Raw genomic sequence first — 12,889 nt, forward strand, 5'->3', positions numbered from 1 at the left:
GCTTTTCAGTGCGTCAACAGATCTCAGACACTTTCAAATTACGTTAAATCTTAATAAACAACATACAATTCTTGGGATATGTTCTGTAAATTATTTTTTTCATTTTTTTATGAGAGGTACCGGATCTGCCCAAATAAGTACCGGAACACAGGGAGGGCAAAATTAAGAGGTGCCAGATCTTGTACTGGCGGGATCCGGCTCAAATTAACCACTGGACTGACCGTATACCTGCCGAGAAAATCAGTGACATTAATATTAACATCAACATTACTATGGGTTTTTGCAAGTTACATTTTGGTTGTAGGGATATTGTAAGACATATTTATTATGTAAAAAGTCAATTTTTAGGCCTAATTTCTCTGATATAAAGGAAATTACAAAAGTAAGTCAACACCAAGAATTCAACGGCGTATTCAGGACTTGAATTCGAAAAACACCCGCTCTACAGGGCAAATGCTAGACCACTCACTCAACTGCTGGTTCATAAATTTGATAGAATACATAGATTTGTATAAAAATGTTTTGAGAAGATTTTAATTTGCAACATTTAATCCTAGACCCTTAGTGAAATATAAGCTGTTTGCACTTCATATATGTACATTCATGAAAAAATCTTTTACGACTTGGCTTGGCGGAACCTTCTGATGGTACACTTGTTTCCGACAGATGGACTTCTCTGAAACACCGTTCAAGAAAGCCTGACAGTAGCCTGGTACCGAGCAGGTTAGTTTGGTCTGATAAATTGCCGTGGTGACTTAGCGGAGGTTCCCTTAAGTCAGGTTAATGGAACTCAACTCTAGCTGGAAGTAGCAAGGCTAAGCGAAATAAGCCCGGCTTTGCCTTTGGCTTGGTTGATAGGAAACCCCTTTGGATCGGTCCAGGGCTTGTGGCGCACATCCAGCCTAAACAACCCTGAGCGTCAACATCCGAACAGTCTTTATCGTGTTCTGGGGTTATCTGGGGGGCCTGCCCGTAATTCCGACACCTCATTGTTCCGACGTCTCAATGGTCCGAAATATTTCCCATTAGATCGACATACCACTATGCCGACGGTTCAATGTTCCGAAAACGGAACCCATTGGTCCGAAGGGCTTTCAAAGCCCAAAGGCTTTCAAAGCGTCTTTACAAAAAGGAGGCGCATTAGGACGACGGTTCAATGTGCCGAATAGGCCTAAATAGAAAGAGTTTTATACCTCGCTCACGCTCTCTCTCTCTCTCTCTCTCTCTCTCTCTCTCTCTCTCTCTCTCTCTCTCTCTCTCTCTCTCTCTCTCTCTCTCTCTCTCTCTCAAAGCACCACCAGCGGGCAGCGCCGAGGTGTCGGTGCCTCGACAGCGGGGCTCCGGCGGGAGACAATCGCGGGTAACAATCCCTTTCTCCGCCATGTCGTGGTTCAGTCCACTTCAGATTGATAGATTGATGTGGACATGGAAGAACCAGAGACGTCGGAGAACCCGACTCGGTTGTTTCAGATTCATAATATTGTCTGGAGGCACACACAGCTTTTGGCCGTAATAAAATATATTATATGATATAGATATCTACGTCTAATGTGATATTATTTCGATATAGAGCTCTAGGACTCCCGCCGGAGCACCCAGAGTTTTCTAGAACATTTACAGACCACGACCATTGGCACTTGGTTCTATGAACATCCTTACTGTACCAGCAGAGATATATTGTCGTCTTTCTTCTTTGACTTATTGTAGGCGTCTGCTAAACGCCCTAAATTTAAAATGTAAATGTCGCAGAAAAGTTCAAAAGCGCAGAAAAGAGAAGACATTAAAGGTCCCATGGCATGCTACTTTATGAATGCTTATGTATAGGTGTTAGTGGGCCCTTAATACAGTACTTAAAGACGTTCAAGAAATTCAGCCGTGGTGCAGAATTACAGCCGCTACGAGATGACAATGAGCTCTCCACAAACGTTCCGTTTTTAGAGGCGGGTCAAGGTGGAGGGTGGGGGTGTGGCCCAGAGCAGCTTGAGGCCACAGTACCATGAGCTCCGTTTACAGTGGATGTATCACAATGGCGAGGCGCACACAGCCTTTGGCCGTGTTCTGTAAATGTTCTAGAACACTCCGGGCGCTCTGGCGGGAGTCCTGGAGCTCTATGTCTCAATAATATCACATCATACAAAGATATCGATATCATATAATATATATTATCACGGGCAAAAGCTGTGAGTGCCTCCAGACGATTTTATGAATCTAAATAAATAAAATAAATAGTAATAGAATATTGAAATAGTATTTGTGAGGGGGGGGAGAGGGAGAGGGGGGGGGTGATGGAGACGGGGGGGGGAGGGGGATGAGAGGGAGGGGGGGAGGGAGACAGGGGGGAGGGGGGAGAGGGAAACGGGGGGGAGGGAGATGGAGATGGGGAGAGAGAGAGCGAGAGAGGGAGAGATTGGGAGAGAGAAAGAGAGACAGAGAGAGTGTGTCCGGCCTTCTGTCTTTGGTTTCTTTCTACAACCGACATAGACTGAGACACACCCCCCCCCCCCAACCAAAACCCAGGGAGGAGGTCCAAGAATAATATCGGATAAACATTTGTTGTTCTATTAATCATTTTTCTTACGGCACTTATGGAAGCATTATTAACTAATAAAACGAGAAATCATCGGCTAAACACACGAGAACATTCAGTTGGATCCAATGAGTCGTTTATTGCAATTATCCTTCATTAACAAATAAGACAGAATAATAGTCCCTTACATGTACACAATTAACACGAGGACTAAAACAATAGAAGCAGCAGACTTTACAAACATCAACAGGTGAGCACGTATCTTTAATAACTGAACATGTTCTGCGGCCGCTTGGTAACAAACGGAACACAAAAAATCAAGATTCAGTCTTAAGTAATTTATAACATTATCCCATCTTGGTTATTATGAATAAAATATAAAATCTGACTGTCATTCACAGTCCAGACACTCTTCCTACGGTCTGCAGAATCCCTCCCCATCTAGAAGAAACATCAGAAGTACTGTAGCTCTCGTGTTGAATTATGAACACACTTAAGCAGAACAACTGGTCTCCAGCATACTTGTTATTATTCCCGGATTATTGACATGTACACACATACAGTTACACAGTAATACATTCATACATACAGTTATACAGTAATACATAAACATAATAGGCCTACATGAAAATATTTCTTTGAGTGGTTTATTTATTTTAAATGCTCTAAAAAGGTCACCTACCAAATCTTCTGTGGCTGGTCTTCCTCGGGTCCAAAGACTTGTCCTCAGGTTCCATAGTGAGTGCATGGTCCGGTTCAGAGACAGTGTCCATGGCTCCTCTCTGACAGCTTCCAGGGCTTCTTCTCTCAGCCTTCAGCCCTGCTATATTAGCTGGAAAAACGGTGTCACATGTTTTAATTCTGACCAATCATTGGCTTGCAATGATTGCTCATCACAAACACAAACACACACACCACACACACACAAACTGAATGTCAGAAGATTATTTGTCTTTAGACTTCATAAAAGGCTTTTCTTATTTATACAAGGCTTTATTTATTGAGGCTTTATTTATCTGAATAAATGCCTTGCTTAAAGGTAACTGATTTGTGCCTTGTGAAAATATTCTCATTGGTTTTGCTTGAAGCATTCTGGGGTTTGATTCTTAATTACTTAATTACTTTACCTGTCACAGCAGCAACCATTAAAATAACGTTCATGTAATGTCTTTGCAGCAAAAAAATGTAAGTTGTTCAGTGCCTGTCGTTGCTGGACTCTAATTGACAGCATTTATTAATTAATCTACTTCACAGCAACTACAGCCCACTGTAGTTGCCCGCTAAAGCTGCTAGCACACCGCCGCGCGGCAGCCGCCCTGATAACCTCCTCGCTGCCGGAGGGTTCACGCGGCAGTGTGAAGGGCCAGGCGTTCTTAAAGCGGCTGCTACTGCTGCCGCTGCCGGGCGGCTGGCGCCAAAAGTTTCAGCGCAGGAAAAGATGAGCGGTAGGGCAAAATCTGTCCGTGTTCAGGTGGGCGGCAACCGCTTCCTGGTCCAACAGCAGACCAGTTATTCATTAACTCACCTGGACCAGAGCTCTACTGGTAACAAACCACTGTCTGGACCAGAGCTCTATTGGTAACAAACCACTGTCTGGACCAGAGCTCTACTGGTAACAAACCACTGTCTGGACCAGAGCTCTACTGGTAACAAACCACTGTCTGGACCAGATCTCTACTGGTCACAAACCACTGTCTGGACCAGAGCTCTACTGGTCACAAACCACTGTCTGGACCAGAGCTCTACTGGTAACAAACCACTGTCTGGACCAGAGCTCTACTGGTAACAAACCACTGTCTGGACCAGAGCTCTACTGGTAACAAACCACTGTCTGGACCAGAGCTCTACTGGTAACAAACCACTGTCTGGACCAGAGCTCTACTGGTAAAAAACCACTGACTGGACCAGAGCTCTACTGGTAACAAACCACTGTCTGGACCAGAGCTCTACTAGTCACAAACCACTGTCTGGACCTGAGCTCTACTGGTAACAAACCACTGTCTGGACCAGAGCTCTACTGGTAACAAACCACTGTCTGGACCAGAGCTCTACTGGTAAAAAAACACTGTCTGGACCAGAGCTCTACTGGTAACAAACCACTGCTCTGACTTGACTTATGGGTTAAAGTTAACTATTTGATGCTATAGTTAGAGTCAAACACTGCCTGTTGTATGAATGGGTTCCACGATCACAGACAGTGCTATTGTTGTCGATTGTTTGAAGACATGGTGATTGTCTCAGGAGAAGTGATGGTCATTATGCTCATGCATGTCACCTCTTTATGTTAACCCATGTGTGTGGTATAGGGATTTGTTTTATTTGATTATGCATGGCTCATCTTACACATGTAACACATGTAAAAAAATATGTCTTTTTTAAATCAGTTGAATTAATACATTCTCAAGTTGATTTTAATCCCTGAGTACCTCACTGATCTACATTTGATATACCTGTAATGTTTGAGATATAAATGATTGCCACCTATTTGAATGCCATTTAAATAGGTTAGTACAAGGCCATGCATACACACACACACACACACACACACACACACACACACACACACACACACACACGGGGCTGCTGGGAACCAATGAAAGATCTGGAGAAACATCTGCTCAGCTTAAAAGAGTTAAACTGAAGAAAGGGGAAGAACCATCGGCTGAACATATGAGAACCTTGTGTTGAGTTGTTTATTGCAAATATTCTTCATTAACAATTATAAAAGAAAAATAGTCCCTTACATGTACACAATAAATGCAAGGACTAAAATCATAGAAGAAGCAGACATTACAAATGATGAACAGGTGTGAACATATCTTTAATAACTGAACATGTTCTGCTACAGTTTGGTTCCCAAGAGAACACAAGGAACCAAGATTCTGTTTAAAGTCATTTACAACATGCAACATTATCCCATAGACCTCTTGTTCTTTCAATCAGGTTCCTTGTTAGGATTATGACAGAAAGTAGTGTATAATAGACCTGAAGACCTTATGTCTGAAAATATGCAAATATTGTGGCATAAAAAACATGTGATTTACCATCAGTTGGTATTTAATATACATTTAAAATAACAAATCTAAATCCTCCTTAGCTAACCCTATGGAAGATCTTAAAAATTTCTTAATTTCATGGTTTATCATGTTAAACAGGAGAGAGAGAGAGAGAGAGAGAGAGAGAGAGAGAGAGAGAGAGAGAGAGAGAGAGAGAGAGAGAGAGAGAGAGAGAGAGAGAGAACGAGTGAGACAAAGAGATACTATAACTGTCACAGAGACACTGAGTTATCAGTCCTTTCAAGCCACCTTACAACAGTATGTTGAGGATTTTGATGATATCCAATATGGCCATGAAGAGTGTTATTACCAGACCCATGTACTATAATACATTTTCAAGGAATTTATCTTCTTATTTTTATTCGTTCTTATGGACATTTGTTTGACATTTAATGGTGTTTAAAGAGAGTTGTTTCTTACCTAATGTTATGGTCTAAACTGTGAAAATTGTTGATTATTCTTGATTGCACTGAGAATCTATTTTATTTTTTCTTACAAAGTTGAATACAGTCAAATTAAAAGTAACCTATGGCTGCAGTTAATCATTGTGTTGGCACTTTATTATTACCCTCCATACAAACCTAGTCACTAGTCCATATCTGAGTACTCTACTGCCCTAGAGGGTTACACACACACACACTCACACACACACACACACACACACACTCACACTCACACACACACACACACACACACACACACTCTCTGAATATAGTGAGTACAAAATAACAATAAGTGCCTACATTAAGATCCAGGACGTACAACATACAATAAGTGCATACATTAAGTTCCAGGACGTACAACATACAATAAATGCATACATTAAGTTCCAGGACATGCAACGTACAATAAGTGCGTACAACGTAGTGTACGCACCGATCAATGAATCTGTTCTTCAATGTACGAACATGCTCACAAACGTCCCTCCGAGCCCATCGCCCTCCGTGCGAGTCCACCACCGCCCCAGATTTGGAGATCCACTGGATCCTCCCCGGGCTCCTCGTCAGCCACGCGGACACGCTCGCCATGGAGGTCAACGGGACCAGACACCCAGGACCGGGACGAAGAGAACGACGCAGAGGAAGTCGGCAAAGTCGCTGCAGTCGGCGTCCGGACTCCGGACGAGGGTTAAGGTGCGGACCGAGGAGTCGGTGGACGGATCCGGGGACGATCAAGGCGGGACGTCGACACACAAGTGACCCCGAGCGACTCACGGAGCACACACGTGACCCCGAGTGCGCCGGTCACACACACCAGAGCTGGTGCCGTGCAGCACACGACTCAAAGCCCCCAAGGCTCGGCACAAAGCCCCCGAGAGGAGAACCACCCCCCCCCTGATGACCCCGACCTGCAGACCCCCCCCCCCCCCGATGACCCCGACCTGCAGACCCCCCCCCCCCGCAGCAGAGCACCACATCTGGACCACAGAGCCGTCTCACTCGCTGGCAGACGGACACAAACAGAGCCAGCAGCCGCGGCGCTGTAACCCACGGCAACGAGACCTGTCACAGACGCAGACGTCGGGATAATCACGACACGAGACGCAACACACCCGCCGTGAGAGAGGGGGGGAGGGAGGCCCAGAGGGGCGGGGGGAGGGGGGAGGGAGGGGGCGCTGCCGCCACTGAGGTCAGCGGGGTCGCCAGGGATACGCCAAGCGGTCGGCCGCTCATCACGGAGACGTCTGGTACGAGGGAGAAGGGGAGAGAGGGAGAGGGGGAGAAAGAAGGGAGAGAGAGAGAGGGGGAGATAGGGAGAGAGGGACGGGAGAGAGAGGGAGAGAGGGAGGGGGGGGAGAGGGAGCGGGGGAGAGAGGGAGCGGGGGAGAGAGGGAGAGAGGAAGAGGGGGAGAGAGGGAGGGGGGGAGCAAAGGAAAGAGAGATGGGGGGAGAGAGGGAGGAGAGGGGGGATGGAGGGAGAGGGAGAGTCTCTTATCCTCACTATCTCTGTTGGATCTGCATTATGAGTATTAGCTGAGCTCAGACACATTGACATTGTACACATTCAGCATTGATTATGTCATAACGATGTTATCCTTTCAAAGTCCAGTCAGAGAAACTGCAGTGTAAATAATCCAACAAATGTGTGTGCTTCTTCGTGTGTGCGTGCATGCATGTACGTTAGAGCATGTGTTTATGATTGTGTGTGTGCAAGACATTTAAAGAGAGTGCCTTTTAGTTTCCGGCTCCGTTTAAAGGCCACTTTAACATCCCATAAGGGGGGGGGGAGAGGTATGAAATCAGCTTCTGCACACACACACACAGCTTGTGTGTGTGTGTGTGTGTGTGTGTGTGTGTGTGTGTGTGTGTGTGTGTGTGTGTGTGTGTGTGTGTGTGTGTGTGTGTGTGTGTGTGTGCTCCCTTACCTTTAGTCGTTTCACGGCCGTTGAAGAAACAGGCCATACGAATACTGCCTCCGAGGTCCGAGGCCGCCCCGATCACCCGGCCCCCAGCGGGCGGCCTTCTCCCCCTGACGGGGGACACTCACCGCAGGGGAGGGCTGCTTCTTACTGGAGACTTCATCTCTGCTGCATGTAACAGTGGTCGAGGAGCGCCCAGGCTGCCTCCATCCCCGGGTCACGCATGTGCAGGATCCCTTTAGGGGGGTACGCTTTAGTCAAGAGTCAAGAGTAGGCTTTAGAGTGTGTGTGTGTGTGTGTCAAGAGTAGGCTTTAGTGTGTGTGTGTGTGTGTGTGTGTGTGTGTGTGTGTGTGTGTGTGTGTATGTATTGTTACGTATTTTAAGAACACAAGCTGTATTTCCCTCACTTAACCACTAGGGAGTAGGACCATACATATAAGCCGTAAATACCATACATAGCCACAAGGGGAGCAAGACCTTACTGAAGGCTGCAATAAATACTTTAGCCACAGAAGGCAGCACCACAGACCAGGTGAGGAAGCCGAGGGTTACGTCACACTGGCTCCTCCCACTCCTTCCGGACCACGCTGTTCAGACCATAACATCCTACATATCGAGCAAGTCTTCAGAATCTTCTTGGCAGCTATTAGACATACATGGGTTAATGTTTTTGATCAGCTAGGAGACGCTTGCACCTGCTTAGATACATCTTCAATCTCTCCTATTATCAGTTTACCATACCGAAAATACTTTATACTAAATAAAGTCTCTTTAAAGCTATTCCTTTGGATTCGATCACTTTCCTTGAAGAACTCAGCAGTGTGTGTCAAGTAGGCTTTAGAGTGTGTGTTTGTGTGTGTGTCCAGAGTAGGCTTTAGTGTGTGTCAAGACTAGGCTTTAGAGTGAATGAGTGAGTGTGTGTGTGTTTGTGTGTGTAGTTGTGTCTGTTCAAGCATTTTTGAGTGTGTGCGCTAACATGTTGTAGTGTGTGTGTGTGTGTGTGTGTGTGTGTGTGTGTGTGTGTGTTTGTGTGTGTGCATTCGTGTGCATGCATTCGTGTCTGTGTGTGTGTGTGTGTGTGTGTGCATTCTTGTGCGTGCATGCAAACATGTTGTAATATGTGTGCAAACATGTTGCAGTGTGAGTGTGTGCACAGACCTGAGCTGCCCCCCGGGACCCTCTCCAGGTGGTGGGGGTCCCGGGGGATTCCGTCTAGGTGGCGGTGGGACTCGGACCACATGCAGAGCTCGCTGGTGTTGGGGCCCCCCAGGGGGACGGCCCCCGCCCGCTTCAGCAGGGCCACCGGGGGGGGGTCCACCACCCCCGCCCCCCCAGCCCCGTGGTCTGGGGGGGGGAGGGGGGTTCGACCAACCAAGGATCTGTTAGGGGCTGATCGTGGTCCCACGTCGACGCAGCCCAAGAGGGTCTACGGACCCCTCACGTCCTCGCGGACCCTCCTTGCGTCCACAGCAAGGGCCTGACGCGCGCCTCCCCGATACGTTAACCCTCCGTCGAGGCGACACAGCAGCGAGGGCTGTGATTGGTCCGCTCGCTAAAAGCCGCCGCAGAACCGAAGCAGGTTCACGACTGCCTGGAAGCGTCTGCGGGGTCTTCGCTGCGTCGATGTGGAACCATAATCACCCCTTTAACCGGTGGCTAATAAGCAATAGCATTGACCCCTCTCATGTAGGGGGCGGACGCAGGGACACTCAAAGCCCCGTACCCTGCAGGGCGAAGCACTCCTGGACGGAGAGGGGCGCCCCCAGGAGGGAGGGGGGGGGGTCGGCCAGGACCTCCTCCCCTCCGGTCTCCTCCTCCATCATGTGACCACAGCCACAGCCCGATGAATTACAGTTTGCAATTCGTAAACACGGAGAAAGAGAGAGATTTGATTTAGATTTTTCAAAAACACTTTTTTTTACAATCAACCGAGAGTACAATACATCAGGAAAAGTGCTATTTGTTCAGTCTTTAAAAATTGTTGGTTTATCCAACAAAATCCTGTGCAAAGTGCAACTCATCATTTTCAACAAAGCAAATAATATTATTGTAACACGGGCGCTGTTTAAAAGCATCTACATCCGCAAACGCCTTATAAAACGTATACTCCAGCCAGACTCTGGCTCTGGCGTTACAGAGGAACACAGGAGGGGCCTCATGCCCTGCTCTGCCCTCCACCTCATTTCTCCGGCTGATGTACACGGCCATTTTCGCATCTCCTAAGAGATAATTTACTAGCTGCCACTTAAAAATATTACTTTTTTTGTATCCAGCCCCAAAGATAAAAACTTTTTCAGAAAAAACACATTCAACAGACTAAAAACCAAAGTTAAAAGAGAGAAAAAAACAGTGAGTCTCGGGCACTCAATAAAAATATGGAAAACTGTCTCCCGCAGGCCAAAGAACGGACATGTGTATGTTAATGTGTGTGTATGTTAATGTGTGTGTGTGTGTGTGTGTGTGTGTGTGTTTATCTGTGTAACCAGAGCTGTAAAAAAGAGCGTCAGAGAGAGAGAGAGAGAGAGAGAGAGAGAGAGACTTTCTACTCACACACACACACACACACACACACACACACACACACACACACACACACACACACACACACACACACACACACACACACACACACAGGACAGAGCAGACAGAGCGTCTCGGTCCGAACTATATATAGAACCGGAACTAGAACTATAGTGGTCCCGAAGCAGTGCTTAGCTTCGCTGTCTTTCCTTTTGATATGAAACTGGTTTTGTGTAAGATCTCAAACTCGAACAATTAATCCCCAGGACGATTAACCATTCACTTGTTCCGATATTTTAATTTTAATCTCTCTCTCTCTCTCTCTCTCTCTCTCTCTCTCTCTCTCTCTCTCTCTCTCTCAAGTACTTCCCCTTCCAACAGTTCGGTGTGTGTGTGTGTGTGTGCGTGTCTGTGTGTATATGTGTGTGTGTGTGTGTGTGTGTGTGTGTGTCTCTCTCTTTATTTAGAGGTGGTTAGGTAGTTGAAGGTCTTCTTCTGAGGCTCTCTGTTGGTGGCGTCCTAAGATGGCGTCCTCAGCTGTCTGGTGAAGACGAGGTGTTCCTCGCGTGCAGGCACTCACACGGCCCAGGTAGGTATCACCTCCTCACACAGGATGTGGTGTGGGTGGAACAGGAAACCACACACAACAGTAATGCACTCACAGTATGTATGCTTACAGTTTTTCTCACTCGCTTTGGTACATTTCTCAGATCAGAATTGAAATTCCCAAAACTACCCGTTCAATCTCCACATCATTGTGTCACTTGTGCACATCAAAAAAAGCATTTTCTCATTTCTTCGAACAAGTTGCAAATGCTTTGGTACATTCATGCAAATGATCATTTACAATTCTCTGCTCTTTCCTACATTATCAATTGCTTATGTCATGTTGATCAAAATGCATTGTAATGGGTCTCTATTGAATAGACTCACCCCCACAACATTTAGGCATTAGTTCATTGCATAAGTCTTTACATGCAAAATGGTTGAACAAGTTGTCATAATATGTCAACCTTATTTCTATACATTTCCATTAGACTTTTTTTTCTAAATCTGTCCTGAATCTTCCTGAACCATGAACTGGCAAGTATATAGCTTGAGCACAACACAATGTTACATTGTCTGACAATGGAAGGACAAGGAATTGGACAGGGTCAACAGCCAGAGAGAAGAAGAAGAGGAAGAGGAGTGAGGCTGCCTGAGAATTTGTGGCCCAACAGACAGGAACGTCAGGAGGTGTAGGAAGACTGCACTGTAATTCCTACAGCAATGCATGCACAGTTTACGCTAAGGAGATTTTCCTATGTTCACATTTCTAGCAATGACATGGTCTGTCAACAAATTACAGTACAAACAGTCAAGGCGTAAATGTGAATCTTGTCCAGTCTCTTGCAATCAATCTCCCACATACACTAAGGTGTAACTTAACAATTGACAATAATTGTCTTCAAAACTTTAGCCATAGTTTACATCAGAACATCCCTCCAGAGTACACTGTTATATTGACAACATGACTAAGTCTTATCCGTACACAATGACACAAGGACTTGTCATTGTGATGGCACTGACATGTTCATTGACACAGACATTTACTTTTGAGAAACAAACTAAGGATGAGAAACAAACTAAGGATTTTGAGCAAGAGAAGTGCTTTGGCATTAAATCCATGGTGTTTTGCTATTTGTACGAATTGTTTTGAGAAATGCACTTACTGTTTTGCAAATTTCAATTCTGATCTGAGAAATGTACCAAAGCGCCTGAGAAAAAGCGTAATGAAGAACAATTAACACTAATCGTGTCTACTGTGAATTTCATGGCTGCACCATTTCACAGATTCATACATTAAATGATCATTACAAAGCAACCGCAAAGGCAATGCACGACAGAGGAGTAACCAGTGGTGTAGTCTATTTTATTGTAGTGGGTATACTGTGATGATTCCCTCCCAGCCTCGTACAAACCCGTCCCACCGGTACGTGTACGTGTGTGGCGATAATGGGGTGTCGCACCACAACGCAGCGGTCTACCACCCGCTGATTTAAGAGTATAACGATTATCAACAATCATGGAAAGCTGAGTAGGTTTATCAGTTTTAATAACAGTATGAAAAAATAGAACACAAAAATGAAAAGTTGTCCTTTGTATATCTATAGTAGCAATAGCACATGCTAAACAAGGACAAAATCTACTCAAAATAATTTAATGAACTGTTTACAACCATGGCTAACCAGTGCATGAGAATTGCTCTAATTTGAGCTCTTACTGTTGTTATCTAACATACCATACAGTAGGCCTAATTGAATTGTGTAAAAGTGTGAAATTACTGCACCTTAAAAATGACCATGAATTAGCTATACTCTCATTTGCATAGTGATATAATTATGAATTTCAAATGTGTATACCAACTGTATGTTGGCTGACATTTA

Source organism: Gadus morhua, unplaced genomic scaffold (assembly GCF_902167405.1).
Source record: "Gadus morhua unplaced genomic scaffold, gadMor3.0, whole genome shotgun sequence".
Lineage (NCBI taxonomy): Eukaryota > Metazoa > Chordata > Actinopteri > Gadiformes > Gadidae > Gadus > Gadus morhua.